At 41.2% G+C, this 17,580-nt stretch overlaps 1 protein-coding gene across 5 annotated transcripts in view; it reads right to left on the reverse strand.

The window, feature by feature from the left end:
• NEXN (nexilin F-actin binding protein) overlaps positions 1-10,150 on the reverse strand; it is a 55,960-nt gene extending 45,810 nt beyond the window's left edge. Inside the window, exon 1 of one of the 5 annotated variants that reach the window (XM_070786280.1) lies at positions 9,808-10,146. The gene's annotated coding sequence lies outside the window, so the exon portion shown is untranslated. Of the gene's footprint in view, positions 1-9,807 lie in introns of all 5 variants that reach the window. The other 4 variants (XM_070786283.1, XM_070786282.1, XM_070786281.1 and 1 more) reach the window with 4 other exon arrangements.
• Between the last annotated feature and the right edge of the window lie 7,430 nt (positions 10,151-17,580).

The raw sequence follows: 17,580 nt of genomic DNA on the forward strand, positions 1-17,580 counted from the left end.
AGAAAGTAGTTTGAGTGGGCACTCCCTGTCTGTATTCTAGAATACTAAATAAGGATTAGTTTAACAACTTAATTCTTACACTCAGTAACCTAAATACCAAGGGATTTTATATCTGGAATCTCACAGACTTTTCTTAATCTAGTATTAAGTGACTTTTCTTATCTGAGCAGGCAGATGTCAGGTCTTTAGCCACCTTAAAGGAGTAACAGCAGCACAACAATTAGGCCCCACTGTACTTTTCTAAATGTCTGAGATCTCAGGCAAGCCAGATGAATTGTTATCAAAAATAAAAGAAAACAATGACCTAAGGATAAGGTTGAACATGTGATTCATCAACAAGTTTGGTCATAATAAAGGGACGATGAATAATAAAGGGATTTAATTCCAGGTGGCACTAATGGTTAGGAATCTGCCTGCCAATGTAGGAGACACAAGAGACTCAGGTTCAATCCTGGGTTTGATCCCTGGGTTGGGAAGCTCCCCTGGAAAAGGAAAATGGCAACCCACTATGGTATTCTTGCCTGAAGAATTTCATGGACAAGAGGAGCCTGGCAGGCTACAGTCGATGGGGTTGCAAAGAGTTGGACATGACTGAGTGACCAAGAACAGTACACAGAAGGGATTTAAGAATGCCAATCCAGCATATTAAGTGCTGATGTTAAATGAAGACAACTAAGTATCCAGCATAGGGTTCTGAGGGAATATTGTATGCAGTCTTACTATAGCCTGTCTATGATCTATCAAAAATGCATTTTTTTCAAACTTGACAGATTAGACCTGTATTTATAACATAGTATTTTTGTGAGGAAAACCTACTATGTACCAGGAATTATGCCTTGGTGATGGTATGCAAAATATATGTGACAGCCTTTGAAATCAATTAGCTTTGTTGGGAAAAATAGATGGGACCACAACTAATGATAATACAAAGTAGTAAGCGTACATAATAGCAGGATATGTACAGAGCTAGAGAAATATGGAAAAGTCATGGAAAAGATCATGGTGGGGTTAAGGAGGAGGTGGGGTTTAAGGCAGATTACACAGAGATAAATGGTGACATTTGATGTAGATACTGAAGGATAAGAGGATTTCACAAAGTAGAAAGGAGAGTAAGGACATCTAGGCAAAAGGAGCAACATGAACAAAAACATCCAAGCCTGACAGCCCACTGAAAATTTGGGGAGCTATGAGTTGTCCAGAGAATGTATGGTAAACTAGAAAGACAGACTGGACACAGAATGGAAAGCTTCCCAAATGCCAGACTAAGAAAAAGTTTAGACTTGATCCTACAGTCAATGGGAGCCAGCAAAGGATTTTTAAAGCAAACATGTGACTTAATGATACATGTATTATAGAAAAGAAAAAGAGACTGATAGCAGTGCAGAAAATTGGAGTAAAATGAGGGAAGACTACAGGGAGAAAGACAAGTACAATGATCTTGGCAAGAAAAGATAAGGGCCTGAATTAAGATGGTAGCATTAGGAATGACAAGTCATAAAAGATATTTTAGAAATAGGATTGACAAGACGTGGTAACCCATTTATTCATTTATTTAAGAAGTATTTATTAAGCTCCAACTATATGCCAGAGATGATCCTAGGCTGTGAAGAAATGAAAGTGAACAAAAAGACAAAGTCCCTTCCTCCAGGGAAGGGGGCTGTCTTGGGAGCATTATTGCAAAAATTTTGACCAATTAGATTTGAAGGGCAGAGGTGAGGAGAGGAAGGAAGGAATTGGTTCAAGGTTTTTATTTTGAGTGAATGGATGAACAGGGTTACCATTAAAAGCATGTTTAAGGGGTAAAAAAATGAGTTTAGCTTTGAACAGGTCTTACTACCTGTCAGAATTACATTAGGGGTCTTGTTATACATGTACTAAGAATTATGAATTTTTAGAGCTTATTCACTAAAGACATTAAAGACCAATTAGTCAAAGCCATTCATTTATCATAAGAAAAAACAGGAGGCTCAAAATGATTCAGTGACTAATCCAAGGTTGTAAACTGTTCAGCAGCAGCAGAAGGAACTAGACTCCAAGTTTCTTGACTTCTAGTCAACTACTTATTTCACTCTACCATTCTACATTTTTATCTAAAAGTACTTGAAATACATATACATGAATTGTATATATGTAAAATTAAAAGACGCTTATTCCTTGGAAGGAAAGTTATGACCAACCTAGATAGCATATTCAAAAGCAGAGACATTACTTTGCCAACAAAGGTCCATCTAGTCAAGGCTATGGTTTTTCCAGTGGTCATGTATGGATGTGAAGAAAGCTGAGAACAGAAGAATTGATGCTTTTGAACTGTGGTGTTGGAGAAGACTCTTGAGAGTCCCTTGGACTGCAAGGAGATCCAACCAGTCCATCCTAAAGGAGATCAGCCCTGGGTGTTCATTGGAAGGACTGATGCTGAAGCTGAAACTCCAGTACTTTGGCCACCTCATGTGAAGAGTTGACTCATTGGAAAAGACTGATGCTGGGAGGGATTGGGGGCAGGAGGAGAAGGGGACGACAGAGGATGAGATGGCTGGATGACATCACTGACTCGATGGACATGAGTTTGAGTAAACTCCGGGAGTTGGTGATGGACAGGGAGGCCTGGCGTACTGCGATTCATGGGGTCGCAAAGAGTCGGACACGACTGAGTGACTGAACTGAACTGATGTGCTTAGTTGCTCAGTCCTGTCTGACTCTTTGTGACCCTATGGACTGTAGCCTGCACTGCAAGCAGATTCTTTACCTCTGAGCCACCAGGAAAGCCCATATACATGAATACATAAACAAATATACTAATGTTGGTATCAACTGGCATAGCAATTAATGAGGTAGACTTCAGGAAGTTTTTTAAAATGACTTAATAGCTTAATAAAAGGTGTTTCAAAAATATACTTTGGGGCTGTTATAAAGTAACTTACAGGTTGAATACTAAGGTATAGAACTCAAACTTTGAAATAATATGAAAGTCTCAAAGTAGAATATAATATTAAGTATAACAGATTATCTTAAAATATGCATGCTAATGTTCCCATTCTAAAATTTCACTGGACCTCTGTTTGACCTCTAAATGTTCTAAATTTAGTTACTTTATTTGATTTTTATATGTGCAATTAAAATATTTCAAGATAGCAAATAACGCAAGACTTAAGAATTTTAAATCATAACTCTCTATCATTTACAATAACTGTTTCATCGTGTGAAAGTATTATCTCCTTTCTCAAGGAGAACAGACTTGACAAGAAAGTGACAGCTTTAAATCTGCATTTCATTAAACTCAAGTAAATTCTTTGTCTCAACTTTTAGGAAGGTTATAGACAGAACACTTACCTATATACTAGAAGTAAATGTTAAAACCCACCTCTTTATAGAACAAACAACATTGTTTTCAGCTTCATAAAATGTGAGCCTAAATTTTTATCATTTTCTACTTGTACAAGAAATATAAACTTATGTAACCTTATTACATTTAATGAAGGTTGTAACCTTCTACTTTGAAAATTATATTATTAAACATTATAAACCTCATTACAGTTCAAAAATATGAAACTAGATCCTATTTTACCTACTTAAAATAGTGAGTTTTTTCCTCCTACCAATACATAATTCCTCTCTGATAATCAACAATCTTTTTTTTTTTTCCCTTTGGCTGTTTCTTTCATTTTGTTTTTTAGTTTTTAATTTAGTTTTTTAGTTGAAGTACAGTTGATTTACAGTGTTGTGCCAATCTCTGCTGTATAGCATAGTGACTCACTTACACACATTTACACATTTTTAAATATTCTTTCCCATTGTGATTTATCATAGGATATTCAGCACAGTTCCCTGTGCTGTACATTAGGACCTTGCTGTTTATCCATTCTAAATGTAATAGTTTGCGTCTACCAACTCCAAGCTCCCAGTCCTTCCCTCTCCCTACCCACCTCTGCCTTGGCAACCACAAGTCTGTTTCTATGTCTGTGAATCCATTCCTGTTTTGTAGATAGGTTCATTTGTGCCATATTTTAGATTCCACATATAAGTGATATCATATGACATTTGTCTGTCTCTTTCTGACTTAGAATGATAATCTCTGGTTGCAGTCACACCAACAATCTTATTTTCAACCTGCCTCGTCATTCTTCCATATTAATATATAATACTTTGCACTCGTATGACTGTGTGGAATATTTTTCAAAGAGCATTCACCATACTCTGAGTCCCTGAAGGGAAAACCTGTGCTCTACTCCATTTTTTATCTTTAGTGTCTCACCTAGCAACTAGGACACAGTACAAAGTCAGTTCAAGTTTGAGCTAGTGGATGAATAACTAAGAGATACCAGAAAACTGTCTGATCCAAAATGAGCCCAAATGAAACTTTTGTATGATATCTCTAAAGGAAAGCTGATGATGAGGATGCATGAATGAATGAGTGAACAAACAAACAAAATTGTAGAGAATAAAATTAAATGGAGTCAGTTTACATTAAACTAGATATCATGAAAAACCAGATGTGGGATTCCCAAGCAAATGGATGTGGTGATTTCTGGAGCACACTGGAATTCCTCAACCCTCTTCAAGTGGAAGATGGCCTTTCAGTAAGGGACATAACTGGGAATGGAAAGACCCAGGCCTCTGGCTCCAAACAAGTGGGTAGGGCGGTTAAGTAGAAGAATAGCAGTAAACTGCACTTTATGACCAATGTGTAAGGGCTGCTAAAACTCTCCTGAAGACTTCTAAGATGGGGAAGACGTAGGATTATTTAAGAGTTCCTAGGAAAGAATTCTTTCCCAGAAGTATCTCCCCTATACTTTCTAAAATCCCATCAGTTAAAATATTTTGTTTTAGTTCTCAAAACATGGTTCCTTTCAGTTCAACTGACACTAGCAATTACAGTGTGTCAATGACAGTTAACCTCTCCTTCCCAGCTCCATGATTACATTATTTGAGAGAAGGATGCGAATCAAAATATATCTATAGCATTTAAAGTTCAGCTTCCTGGTGCCAAGTCCAGCATATCATGGCTTCAGACTTACCCTAAACTTAGATCAGGGCCCTGCATATTCAAGTGTCTATGGTCAGGTAATGTAAGTTAATGTTATGCAATATAATTGACAAATAATGTATATTAGTGATGACTAGTTATCAAACAACAGGGGATGGTAGAGACTGTGTTAAGAGGAGAGTGTGTTGTGTGCCCTGTCTGAGAAGGGAGTCACTACTTAGTTTTAGAGTATCCCTGCTATGCAGAAATGTGGACCAGTTTTGCTAAGACCTTTCAATTTTTCAAGAGAGGCTGAAAATCCATATTTCAATATAAAATGTACAATTTTGAAATATGCCTGTGGCTAAACGTGGCTTTTTGGCTCTCAAATTGTAGACCCTGATCTAAATAAACAAGCAGCACTAAGAAAATACAAAGAGACAGGGGTGGGGGCTTGTTTTGGCTAGAAAGAGGGAGGCAGAGTGAAAAGGAAGGAAATGGCAGGAAGGAGGGCCAGAAAGAAAGGCGAAGTCAAATTTCACCAACCTCAAATGAGTCCAGGCATCAAGAAGTTATGGTTTCTCAAGTATCTACTTAAGTCATTAAAGCCTAAATGTCCATTCTGTTAATCACATGCCTGGATTTCCAAAGTAGCAGCATTTCAATTCATCCATCTTGTTAAGTGTGCTGATAGGGTCATCCCTTCAAAACCAGACCCAGGGTCCAGGTTTGAGCGGGGAGGCTCTTGCCAACCAGCCTTGTAGAGACATTGCCCGCCTCCTCTACTGCCTTGCAGCGTGTAGCAACATCAGACTAGGAATCAGGACAGTAAATCCCAGGGTTTGTGTAAGGGGCTGAATGGTGATAACTCTGTTGGTTTACACTTCTAACAGAAGCCCATATAATCTAAAATCAAACTGCCTGTATCAAGACAAAAAAATTTTTCACCAACCTCAAAACCTGGCCAAGGGATGGATCCCAGACTGTCTTCTAATCAGAGAACAAAAAGGAAGAGATGACAAAAAAAAAAAAAAAAAAAAAGGAGGGGGAGAAAAATAACCAACTATTGAATACTTACTAGATGGCAGATACTGCATCAATGTTTTCACATAGGTACTTTCACTGAGATATGGCATTCTGAGGGGAAAAAGTCCTATTTGTGGAGAAAGAGGGAACTATATCAAAGTACTAACAGTTTACATGTCAGATGATGAGAGCCCCTTTTTCGGTTCCCCCCAATTTTTAACCATAACTATAACATAGTTGTATTAATTTTCTAATAAAAAACAAATTTGACTGAAAGTTAAATAGCTGGATTTCTGGGTAAAAATTCATCCATCCTACCATACTGAAAGTATATTACCATGCAATGTGAAGGATGTGCTCAGTCATATGTGACTCTTTGCGACACTTTGGACTGTAGCCCTGCAGGTTCCTCCATGCATGGGATTTTTCAGGCAAGAAAACTAGAGTGGATTGCCATTTCCTCCTCCAGGGGATCTTCCCGACCCAGGGATTGAACCTGCGTCTCCTGTATTTCCTGCATTGCAGGTGGATTTTTTACCTGCTGAGCCATCTGGGAAGACCCATACTATTACAGTCAAGCCAAACCATGCACTGAGTATTTAAATAGATGAAGAAAATATAACAACTCCAAGTGTGTATAAATATGTAATCTTGATAAATGATAAAACCAGAAGGAAGAGAACATAAAAGAAACCATACAGGTGATGTAGACCACAGTTTAAATAAGAACAGAAATATGTGAAATTACTAAGAATGGTATAGGTCATTTTCCCTCTTAATTATAAAGCCAACTACTAAGATGTTTTGTGTGTCTGGCCAGCATAACATAAAATGCACAGAGTCCTCTTTTATATAAAAATATCCAGATATCTGCCCATCTGTTACATACTTTTCTACATTTACTGTAATACATTGTTTTCTTTCTTTTAGGCATGTATTTTTACTTAATATTTTTTATTTGCTTTTGCATGTGTGTGTGTGTGTGTGCACGCATGCTCAGTTGTGTCTGACTCTTTGTGACCCAATGGACTGTAGCCTGCCAGGCTCCTCTGTCCATGAAATTTCCCAGGTAAGAATACTGGAGTGGGTTGCCATTTCCTTCTCTAGGGGATCTTCCCCACCTAGGGATCAAACCTACATCTCTTGTGTCTCCTGTACTGCAGGAGGATTCTTTAGTGTTGAGCCACCAGTGTGAAAGTGAAAGTTGCTCAGTTGAGTTCTATTCTTTGGGACCCCATGGACTATACAGTCCATGGAATTATCCAGGCCAGAATACTGGAGTGGGTAGCCCTTCCCTTCTCCAGGGGATCTTCCTGACCCAGGGGTCGAACCCACGTCTTCCGCATTGCAGGCGGATTGTTTACCAGCTGAGCCACGGGGGAAGCCCTTATTTCCCTTAATGAGTTTCAAAGGTAACAGTAGGGGTTCTTCCCCCCTAAATGAAATAGTATCTCATTTCAGGCCACTTGGGTTCTAAGCAATCTAAATTCCCAATTGTGTGTGCATGTTCTCAGTCATGTCCGACTCTTTGCAACCCCACGGACTGTATGTAGCCCACCAGGCTCCTCTGTCCATGAAATTTTCCAGGCAAGAATACTGGAGTGGGTTGCCATTTTCTACTCCAAGGGATCTTCTCCATCCAGGGATCAAATCCATATCTCTCACCTCTCCTGTGCTACAGGCAGATTCTTTACTGCTGAGCCACCAGGGAAGCTCTTAAATTGCCAATTAATCTCACCCAAATATACATACCCAGTTTTTATTCTGTTCACAAGTGAAACTCTAACCCAAATACCTCAAATGTAATTTCAGGGGAAAAATACTGTTCAAAAACCTAGATAATGCATTCCTTTGTTGATGCTAAATATAGTCATCTCAAGATGACATACATTTTGACAACGATCAGTCTTACATATCAAATTTTCAAAAACAGCAAGATTCCATTTTCAGGTGAGCAGGAAAAATTGCTATTCTCTACATTTCAGTTTAAAATGGATTTAAAAGTGTGACTCTTTCATGAAAATGGAATTACATCAATACTGTTTTAAGGTAAACTGGATTTTAAAGAATCTTGTGGTTTTTACTTTGGGCTCTTTAAGGGAATCACTGCAGATAAAATACAGAATTGCCCGCATTTTTCTTTAAAATATTCCAGTTAAAATACAAAATATTTTTAAAAATAGGGGGCTAATAGCTGTGAGAATCTTAATTAACTACATTAAATAATGAAAGTTTATTTATACTGGTATGTGTGTGTGCTCAGTCCTGTCAGACTCTTTGGGACTCCATGTAGTCCTGCCAGGCTCCTCACTTCATGGGATTCTTCAGGGAGGAACACTGGAGTGGGTTGCCATGCCCTCCTCCAGGAGATCTTCCCCACTCAGGGATCGAACCTGACTTTTCTGCCTCTCCTGCATTGGCAGGTGGGCTCTTTACCACTGAGCCACTTGGCAAGCCTTATTACTAAATATACCTCCTCAAAAAAACAAAACAAACCTTGTCCCTCAATTTAATTAATTATTCACTTTTCCACCCTACTGGACTTCAAAACTGAAAAGAATTTCAGACTTATGTGTATTCTGCGTTTTCTTAGGGCAGAAATTTAACCTGTTAAAAGGATTATCAGGGGGAAAGTAATGCAATTCATTCAATGACTGACGGATGACTAAGATGGTATAAATACTTAAGTTGACTTAATCATGCTACCCAACACATAGTTATGCTGTGACTCGAAGACCCGTGGGCCCACACATGAATTCATTAACAAAATTTAGCTGGTGAATGATGCTCCAGTTGCTTCGCTCATGGAACTGATTTCTTTCTTATTATGGCTTATTTCTTTTCTCTACCTGCCTCCTACCCAAGGACAGACATTTTGTTAGGACACAGCCTTATGCTATTTTTATCTTGTTCTCCTTCTGTCCTCTCTCTCTCTCTTCCCCCCACCCCGCTTTCCAACTCTTTGTTCACATTCTGGACCTTAAATAAATATGAAATGAAGACCTTGAAGCCATCAACGATTCTGAACTTGGCTATTTTCTTTACAAAAGCCATTAATAATATATATATATATATTAGCATTTGTAGAGCGTTTCACAGTTTACAAACAGCTGGAATGTCTGGCGTTTTTAAAGAGTATATAGTCAAGGGAGGTCTCGAGAGGTGATTCCATCACTCATTCCAAGTTCAGCTCTAGCTGCACAACTCCCAACATCCGACCTCGGACAGAATCGCGAAAAACTAGTTTGGAGGGAGGGGGCAGACGACGGGTAGTTAAATCACATCTCACTCCCCAGCCTCCCACTGGGACAGACAGGGAATGATTTCTCTTAAAAACAGCAGGCAGTGCCGGCGGACAAGGAGACAGCGCCGGGGGCACGTGGTGGGGGAGGACGCGGCACTTTACCTGCCGGGCCCACTGGGACCGAGCAAGGGGTCGGGAGCCCGCTCCACTTGCAGACGATCACTCCCGGAGGATCACTGCCTGCGGGACCCAGAAAGCTCCCGAAACTGCACACATAGGGCGCAAGCTGAGCTGAAGCTGCGGAGCTGGGCAGGGATGTCGCGGCCAGACTCTGCCCAAGGCCGGTGACCGCGGAGAGACAGCCAGGCCGCCCCGGCCCGCCCCGCGCCGCGCGGAGCCCGGGGATGCGGCTCCGAGGGCCGGTTCGCTCGCGCCGAGGACCAACACATCCACACAGCTGGATGGACCCCGGCCAGGAGCCGCGGCGCGCGTCCCCGCCGCCCCCGCCAGTCCCCCAAGGGGAGCCGACGGCTCGATCTCGGCCGCCCCAGTCCCACGTCCCCCCGACTCCTCTCACCCTCCTCAAGCCAGCGACACGCGAAGGTCCGGGGTGCGCGCGGGGAGGCTGTGCGCGTCGGGCGCCGGGGTGTGGGCAGGGGTCCGGGTGCTCCAGCCGCCACTCCAGCCGCTGCGATCTCTCTGGCCGCCGCAGCCGCCGCCCGCTCCAACAGCAAGTTTCCATAAAAGTCCTGGTGCGCAGCCTGTTCCCGCATTCCAGGCGGGCCCAGAGCCGGCTGCAGCTGTTCCAAAACACGAGGCCAGTTCCCCCAACCCCCGCCTCCGCCGTATCGCCCAGAGAGGGGTGGAGAGTCGAGAAGGAAGGCGGGCGAGGGGGGCGGTGGCTGCCAACTTTCCGCCGGGACCTGCCGGTCGCCCGACTCTGGATCCCGGAGCTGACCCCCTCCCCTCGGGTCCGCCTTCGCGTCCCGGCGGGCTCCGGGGAAAGGAAGCTGCCTCCCCAGTGAGGAGCGGGAGCTACTGGAGTGGGATTCGGAAACAGGCTGCAGCTGCCTTCCCTCTACCCACTAACGGTTTGCTCTAGGGCCTGCTTCTCAGCTGAGCTATCGGTTCTGGGGTCTAAGTAGCCAAACCACCACCTCATCTTCATCCAAAGCGTCGCCCCTCAGCCAACTTTCCTTTTACTGCTGAGAGCAGAGACCAGCAGACCCGGGACCACTTCATCTGTCTGTTGCTCTCCTTCTCTTGGTTCTGGTCTTTTACTCTCAACAGAATGGTTGATAGAGAAAAGTGGACGAAAGAGAGGATGCGAAAGAGGGGTGGACGCGGAGGAGGAGGCGTAAAAAGAAATAAGATTTATATAATATCCCAGTTTTCCTTAACTGAGGGCAAATCATCTCTGGTCTTTCTAAATCCACATTAAGGCATCTTGCAAATATTAGCACCAGCTAATTGAATATTAGAACTAGATTGAATATTTTCAATCTGGACCATCAGCCTGTCAATTAAAGCCATCACACAGTCCATATTAAAACCTGAAATACTCATTTAATGGGGACATTTTCCTGGTGGGGGAGATCTTCAAGTCTTCACTGCGTGCATAAGATGAATATCAATTTAATGAATGAATAAACAAAACTGAACTAGCATCTACACAAACCAGGGACAACCACCTCCAACTTCTAGCACTAGCAAGACAGTGGTGCTCAGGTTACATTTTCAAAGATGTTGAAAAGGTCTTCTGGTCTTAACTACAACCTTCTTTATCCACCCCATCCCCATACACTATTTGCTCAGGATGGCAATTCTTTTAAGAGGTATAAGCCATTCATTCTTAAATTACAGAAAAGTTCTAGATTGGTTAATTAAAAAGCAGCTATTTAAACTTGTTATCTTGCTCCCTTCAGTACCATCACCCTGACCTTCTTCGATTCATGGAATTTTCTGTGGTCACTCCAGTTGCCCAGCCTTTGCATAAGCTGTTCCCCCTGTATGAAATTCTCTTTCCCTAGACTCTTCACCTACCTAAATTCAACATATGCTTTTGCTATCTGCTTATATGTTGCTTTCTCAGAGCAGTCTTCCTTTTACCCCAATCTGTATCAGTCCCTGGGCTTTCAATGTGGCTCAACGATAAAGAATCCACCCACAATGTGGGAGAAACAGGTTTGATCCCTGGGTCAGGAAGATCCCCTGGAGTAGGAAATGACAACCCACTCTAGTGTTCTTGCCTGGAAAATTCCATGGACAGGAGTCTGGGCTGCAGTCCATGGGATCACAAAGAACTGGACAAACAGCATGCATGCATGTATCAGTCCCATTACAAATTCTTATTCCACTCTTCCTCCCTACACTTACCAATTTATAATTACACTTTTATATTTATGACTTAAAGAAGTGAGAGAAACTCTCCTAAAGGATCTACTCAGCAGATTCACCAGACACAACAAAGCTCTTCATTCTATAAACTTTGCTAGCTACCCACAGCATGCAAAGCTGTGTCTTCTCCCCTCGATTCATTATTCATTCACTCAACAAATATTTAGTTCTACTTAGGATACACCAGTCACAAAACAAAAAGCCCTGCCATCATATGACATATATTCTAGTGGAAGAGGACTAGATAAACAGCTTAGTAATAAGCAATACAGATAAAGCAGAGCAGAAAAGTAGGAAATGCTGGGAATGGAATGGCTGGATATTATCCCTTTGGATAAGAGTTTAGAGAAAGCCTCATATGAGAAAAGCCTATGAGCCATGTAAGTATCTGGAGATCTCTGTGAGAAGATTGGTCCGGGAGGAAGTGCAAAGGCCCCATGAAAGATGCTATCTGACATATTCTAAAAAGAACAAGAAGGCCATGTGAGTGAGGCTAAATAGTTCAGTTCAGTTCAGCCACTCAGTGGTGTCTGACTCTTTGGGACCCCATGAACCACAGCATGCCAGGCCTCCCTGTCCATCACCAACTCCCAGAGTCCACCCAAACTCATGTCCATTGAGTAGGTAATGCCGTCCAACCATCTCATCCTCTGTTGTCCCCTTCTCCTGCCCTCAATCTTTCCCAGCATCAGGGTCTTTTCAAATGAGTCAGCTCTTCACATCAGGTGGCCGAAGTATTGGAGTTTCAGCTTCAACATCAGTCCTTCCAATAAACACCCAGGACTGATCTCCTTTAGGATGGACTGGTTGGATCTCCTTGCAGTCCAAGGGACTCTCAAGAGTCTTCTCCAACACCACAGTTCAAAAGCATCAATTCTTCGGTGCTCAGCTTTCTTTATAGTCCAACTCTCACATCGATATATGACCACTGGAAAAACCATAGCCTTGACTAGACGGACCTTTGTTGGTAATGTCTCTGCTTTTTAATATGCTACCTAGGTTGGTCATAACTTTCCTTCCAAGGAGTAAGTGTCTTTTAATTTCATGGCTGCAATCACCATCTGCAGTGATTTTAGAGCCCAGAAAAATAAAGTCAGCCACTGTTTCCCCATCTATTTGCCATGAAGTGATGGGACTGGATGCCATGATCTTCATTTTCTGAATGTTGAGCCTTAAGCCAACTTTTTCACTCTCCTCTTTTACTTTCATCAAGAGGCTCTTTAGTTCTTCTTCACTTTCTGCCATAAGGGTGGTGTCATCTGCATATGTGAGGTTATTGATATTTCTCCCAGCAATCTTGATTCCAGCTTGTGCTTCATCCAGCCCAGCGTTTCTTATGATGTACTCTGCATAAAAGTTAAATAAGCAGGGTGACAATACACAGCCTTGACGTACTCCTTTTCCTATTTGGAACCAGTCTGTTGTTCCATATCCAGTTCTAACTGTTGCTTTCTGACCTGCATACAGGTTTCTCAAGACGCAGGTCAGGTGGTCTGGTATTCCCATCTCTTGAAGAATTTTCCACAGTTTGTTGTGATCCACACAGGCAAAGGCTTTGGCATAGTCAATAAAGCAGAAATAGATGTTTTTCTGGAACTCTCTTGCTTTTTTGATGATCCAGAGGATGTTGGCAATTTGATCTCTGGTTCCTCTACCTTTTCTAAAACCAGCTTGAACATCTGGAAGTTCATGGTTCATGTATTGCTGAAACCTGGCTTGGAGAATGTTAAGCATCACTTTGCTAGCGTGTGAGATGAGTGCAATTGTGCGGTAGTTTGAGCATTCTTTGGCATTGCCTTTCTTTGGGGTTGCAATGAACACTGACCTTTTCTAGTCCTCTGGCCACTGCTGAGTTTTCCAAATTTGCTGGCATATTGATGCAGCACTTTCACAGCATCATCTTTCTAGCTAAGTAGGCAAAGGGTGAAATGATACCAAGTGGATTGGGGCAGGAGACTGATTGTGAGCAACCTTTTTCCACATTGTAAAGACTTTGGCTTTTACTCTGAGTAAGATGGGTGACCATCAGTAGATTGTGAACAAAGCAGTGACATGATGTGATGATGTATTTTTAACATGTTCAGTCTGGCTGAAGTGAAGTGAAAGTCGCTCAGTCGTATCCAACTCTTTGTGATCCCATGGACTATACTGACCATGGAATTCTCCAGGCCAGAATACTAGAGTGGGTACCCTTTCCCTTCTCCAGGGGATATTCCCAACCCAGGAATCAAACCCAGGTCTCCTGCATTGCACACGGATTCTTTACCAGCTTAGCCACCAGGGAAGCCCAAGAATACTGGAATGGGTAGCCTATCCCTTCTCCACCGGATCTTCCCAACCCAGGAGTTGAACTGGAGTCTCCTGCATTTATTGCCAGTGGATTCTTTACCAGCTGAGCCACAAGAGAAGTCCTCAGTCTGGCTGGTGTGCTGCAAATACACTAAAATGAAGCAGGGAGACCAATTAGGAGATTTCCAAAATAATCGTGATGACAGGCAATGGGAGTTTGGGCCAAAGTGATAGTTCTGAAGGCAGTGAGAAATGCTTGGTGTATTTTTTTCTTGATACTTTTGAAAAGTGGAACTGGTAGGATTTTGGTAACAGACTGAGTATGAAATGTGAGGAAAAGAAGTTTTTGGCCTGAGGAACTGGAAAAATGGAGTTGTCATTTACTAGGACGAGAAAGACTGGGAGGAGGTTTAGGCAGGTATGGGTAAGAGCTCCCTTTTGGACATGCTAAGTTTGAGAAAGCTATTAGAAATTCAAGATTTGCTGACTTACATAAACACTTCTTGTATATTTATCATGAATCAATTGGATTTGTTCTCAGACTTGACTCTATGAGTCGCACATTATTGAAATTACATAAACATCATAAAAAGGAAAAATCACAAAAGCAAAAAGTTATTGTTTTTATAAAAGCTAAGTTGAATGCTTTGAAGACTTGAAGGCAAATAGCTTTCAAAAATTACCATCCAACTAGGTGTAGGGAAGACAAATGTAAAAGACTGTGTAGAAAATTATGAAAACCTATGGGGATTTGGCACTCGTTGCTTTTCATGTAAATTTTTTCTCCTTTAAAAGTAAGGGAGGGCTTCCCTGGTGGCTCAGTGGTAAAGAATCTGCCTGCCAATGCAGGAGACACGGGTTCAATTCCTGATCTGGGAGGATCCCACATGCTGAAGAGCAACTAAGCCCGTGTAGCCCGTGTGCTACAACTATTGAGCCTATATTCTGGAGCCGGGGAACCACAACTACTAAAGCCCATGTGTCCTAGATCCTGCGCTCTGCAACAAGAGAAGCTACCACAATGAGAAACCCGTGCACTGCAATTAGAGTAGCCCCCACTCCCTGCAACTAGAGAAAAGTCCATGCAAAAAAAAAAAAAGTCCATGCAGCAACAAAAACTCAGTACAGCCAAAATAAATAAATAAATAAAAGGGAAACTAGAAATCCCAGATGATGATTTAAAGGTATAGTTTATGCAACAGTCATCTCAGAATACTGTGTTGATCCGTATACACAATATAGGCTCTGACCCTACCCCAAAAGATTGGCCCAAGAATATGCACATATTCATTTAAAATTAAAATAATTGTAATACATAATGTAATATATATTTTTATATAATGTAACTACAATGTGTAATACATTATGATACATTATATATACATTATCTCTTTACAATTTATTATGATTCCCTGGTGTGATAGTCAACTACCAAGATAACCTCAAATGATCCTGCCTCCTAGTCTTTCCATCCTTGTGTAAACTCCTCCCCCATTGTATCACGGTGGGTCTATGTGACTAACAGAATATGGCACAAATGCTGGTATGTCCCCTTCAAGTCTAGGTTATAAAAGATACTGTCTTTTGTCTTGATGTCTACTGGATTACTCACTCTGGGGAAAGCCAGCTGCTAGGTTTTAAAGATACTGAGGCAGTTCTGTTCAGAGGCCCATACAACAAGGACCTAAAGCTTTCTGACAATAGCCATATGAGTAAGCAACTCTTGGAAGCAAAATCTTCCAGGCCTAGTCAGGCCTTCAGATGACTGCAGGCTCAGGACAAACTCTAAGCGAGGACCACTGGAACCAGCCATTCCTAAATTTGTAACCCTCAGAAACCATGGGACATAATGTTCATTGTTTAGAGCTGCTAAATTTGGGGATAATTTTTCAGGTAGCAATAGATAACACGTATACCTGCTTTAACCTACTTTAAAAAAAAATCCCATTTGCTATCACATAAAGTATTCAATCCTTTTTAAAGTCTCTGGACCTATTCTCTCACTGTGTCATTAAATAAAAGAATTAGCAAACTTTTAGAAGTCATGTATCTCAGGTGTTTTCAAACGTCAAAGTTCTTCTCTATATTTAAGTATTGCGATATTATTTCAAATAGCAAATTATAAAAGTTCTGTAATTTCCTATAAATAAGTACACTCTGTGAAAGGCTTCTGTGACACACATAAGAGACAGTTAAAAGCAAAACGTTGAGGTGGTATTTGATATACCAGTTGCCTTGCTGTGGCTTTTAAGTAAAGAATAAAAAGCATCATAGAAGGAAGGTTTGCCCTTTTTTTTTTCTGTATGGGAATTCAGTCCTTTCCTGCCCCAATGATAGAGGTTACTTAAGGGTTCTCACTGTTAAAAGGTAGAAAAAAAAAAAACAAAAAGAGCTGTGCAGCTTGATCAAATATGTCAGTAGCATGAGGAGAGAAAGAGATTAAAGGAGAAGAAACACAGGGTAAAGGATTATAGAATACAGGGTGTAGGAAGCAACACTACATTAAAAAATGGAAGTCAAAGCAGCACAAGAAAAGTAAGAAAGACAGTGGATAAACCAAGGGAGTTTTTAATGATTTCCAGCAAAGCTCTACAAATGGTGTTAACAATTGGACTTCCCAGGCGGTGCAGTTGCAAAGAATCTGCCTGCCAATGCAAGAGACCCAGAAGATGTAGGTTCAGTCTCTGGGTCAGGAAGATCTCCTGGAGAAGGGAACGGCACATTCCAGTATTCTTCCCTGGGAAATCCCACAGACAGATGAGCCTGGCTGGCTACAGTCCATGGGGTCGCAAAGAGTCAGACACAACTGAGAGACTAACACCTGTGAGCATGCAAGCAATGAAGACAGCAAGATGCTTGTAGAGAGGTATTTTAAACAAACATAATAATTCAGAGAGAAATATTTAAAGTGCAATATATTAAGTTCACATAGCACAGTCAATGAAAATGGCATGAGATAACAGAAGGATGGCAGACAGCAAAAAAAAAAACAGAAGATGAGACGGAAACACAGATCTAGTTTTCCATTCTATCTCCAACCTCAAATCCTTGCTAGGAAAAAGTTTAACTCCTATTTATATGATTTGCTTATTAATATACTTAAGTTTATGTTTAACTTAAGAGTCTAAAAATATAGCTATATACATTTATCTATCCTGTACATGTTTGTTCTAAAACAAACCTCTTCATTAAAAGTCCCAAATCAAAACAGTTTTTATAACCAAATAAACCCTTCTCTCCATCTGGTATCATCAGCAGTATCCAGGCAGCATCCCTCTCCTTAAGTAAATGTATCTGAATCCCTATTAAGTGGTGGGCAAGGGGCATGTCTGAATAGGGAAGAATGCATGTCCATCAATATGATAGATTCATACTGAGTTTGATGGCAATTTTAATCATAACCCTTGAAATTATTAATTAAAAAAACCCACAAGTACTTTACCTTTATTCATCACGAAACTGTTTTCTCTCCCAGTTAGTATGTAAAGGAAACATACTTTCACACTTGATTTCAATACTTCTGCAGTGTTCTGTATTCTTCATGCCTATATATGTGGTCTTATGGAGACTGAAAGTTTCCATAGGGTACATAGGATTTAATGAGACAAGTGTGACCTTGCAAATTGTAAGTATTGTATAAAGTACTCAATACATCAGCAAGATG

The sequence above is a fragment of the Bos indicus genome, chromosome 3 (genome assembly GCF_029378745.1).
Source record: "Bos indicus isolate NIAB-ARS_2022 breed Sahiwal x Tharparkar chromosome 3, NIAB-ARS_B.indTharparkar_mat_pri_1.0, whole genome shotgun sequence".
NCBI classification, from domain to species: Eukaryota; Metazoa; Chordata; class Mammalia; order Artiodactyla; family Bovidae; genus Bos; species Bos indicus.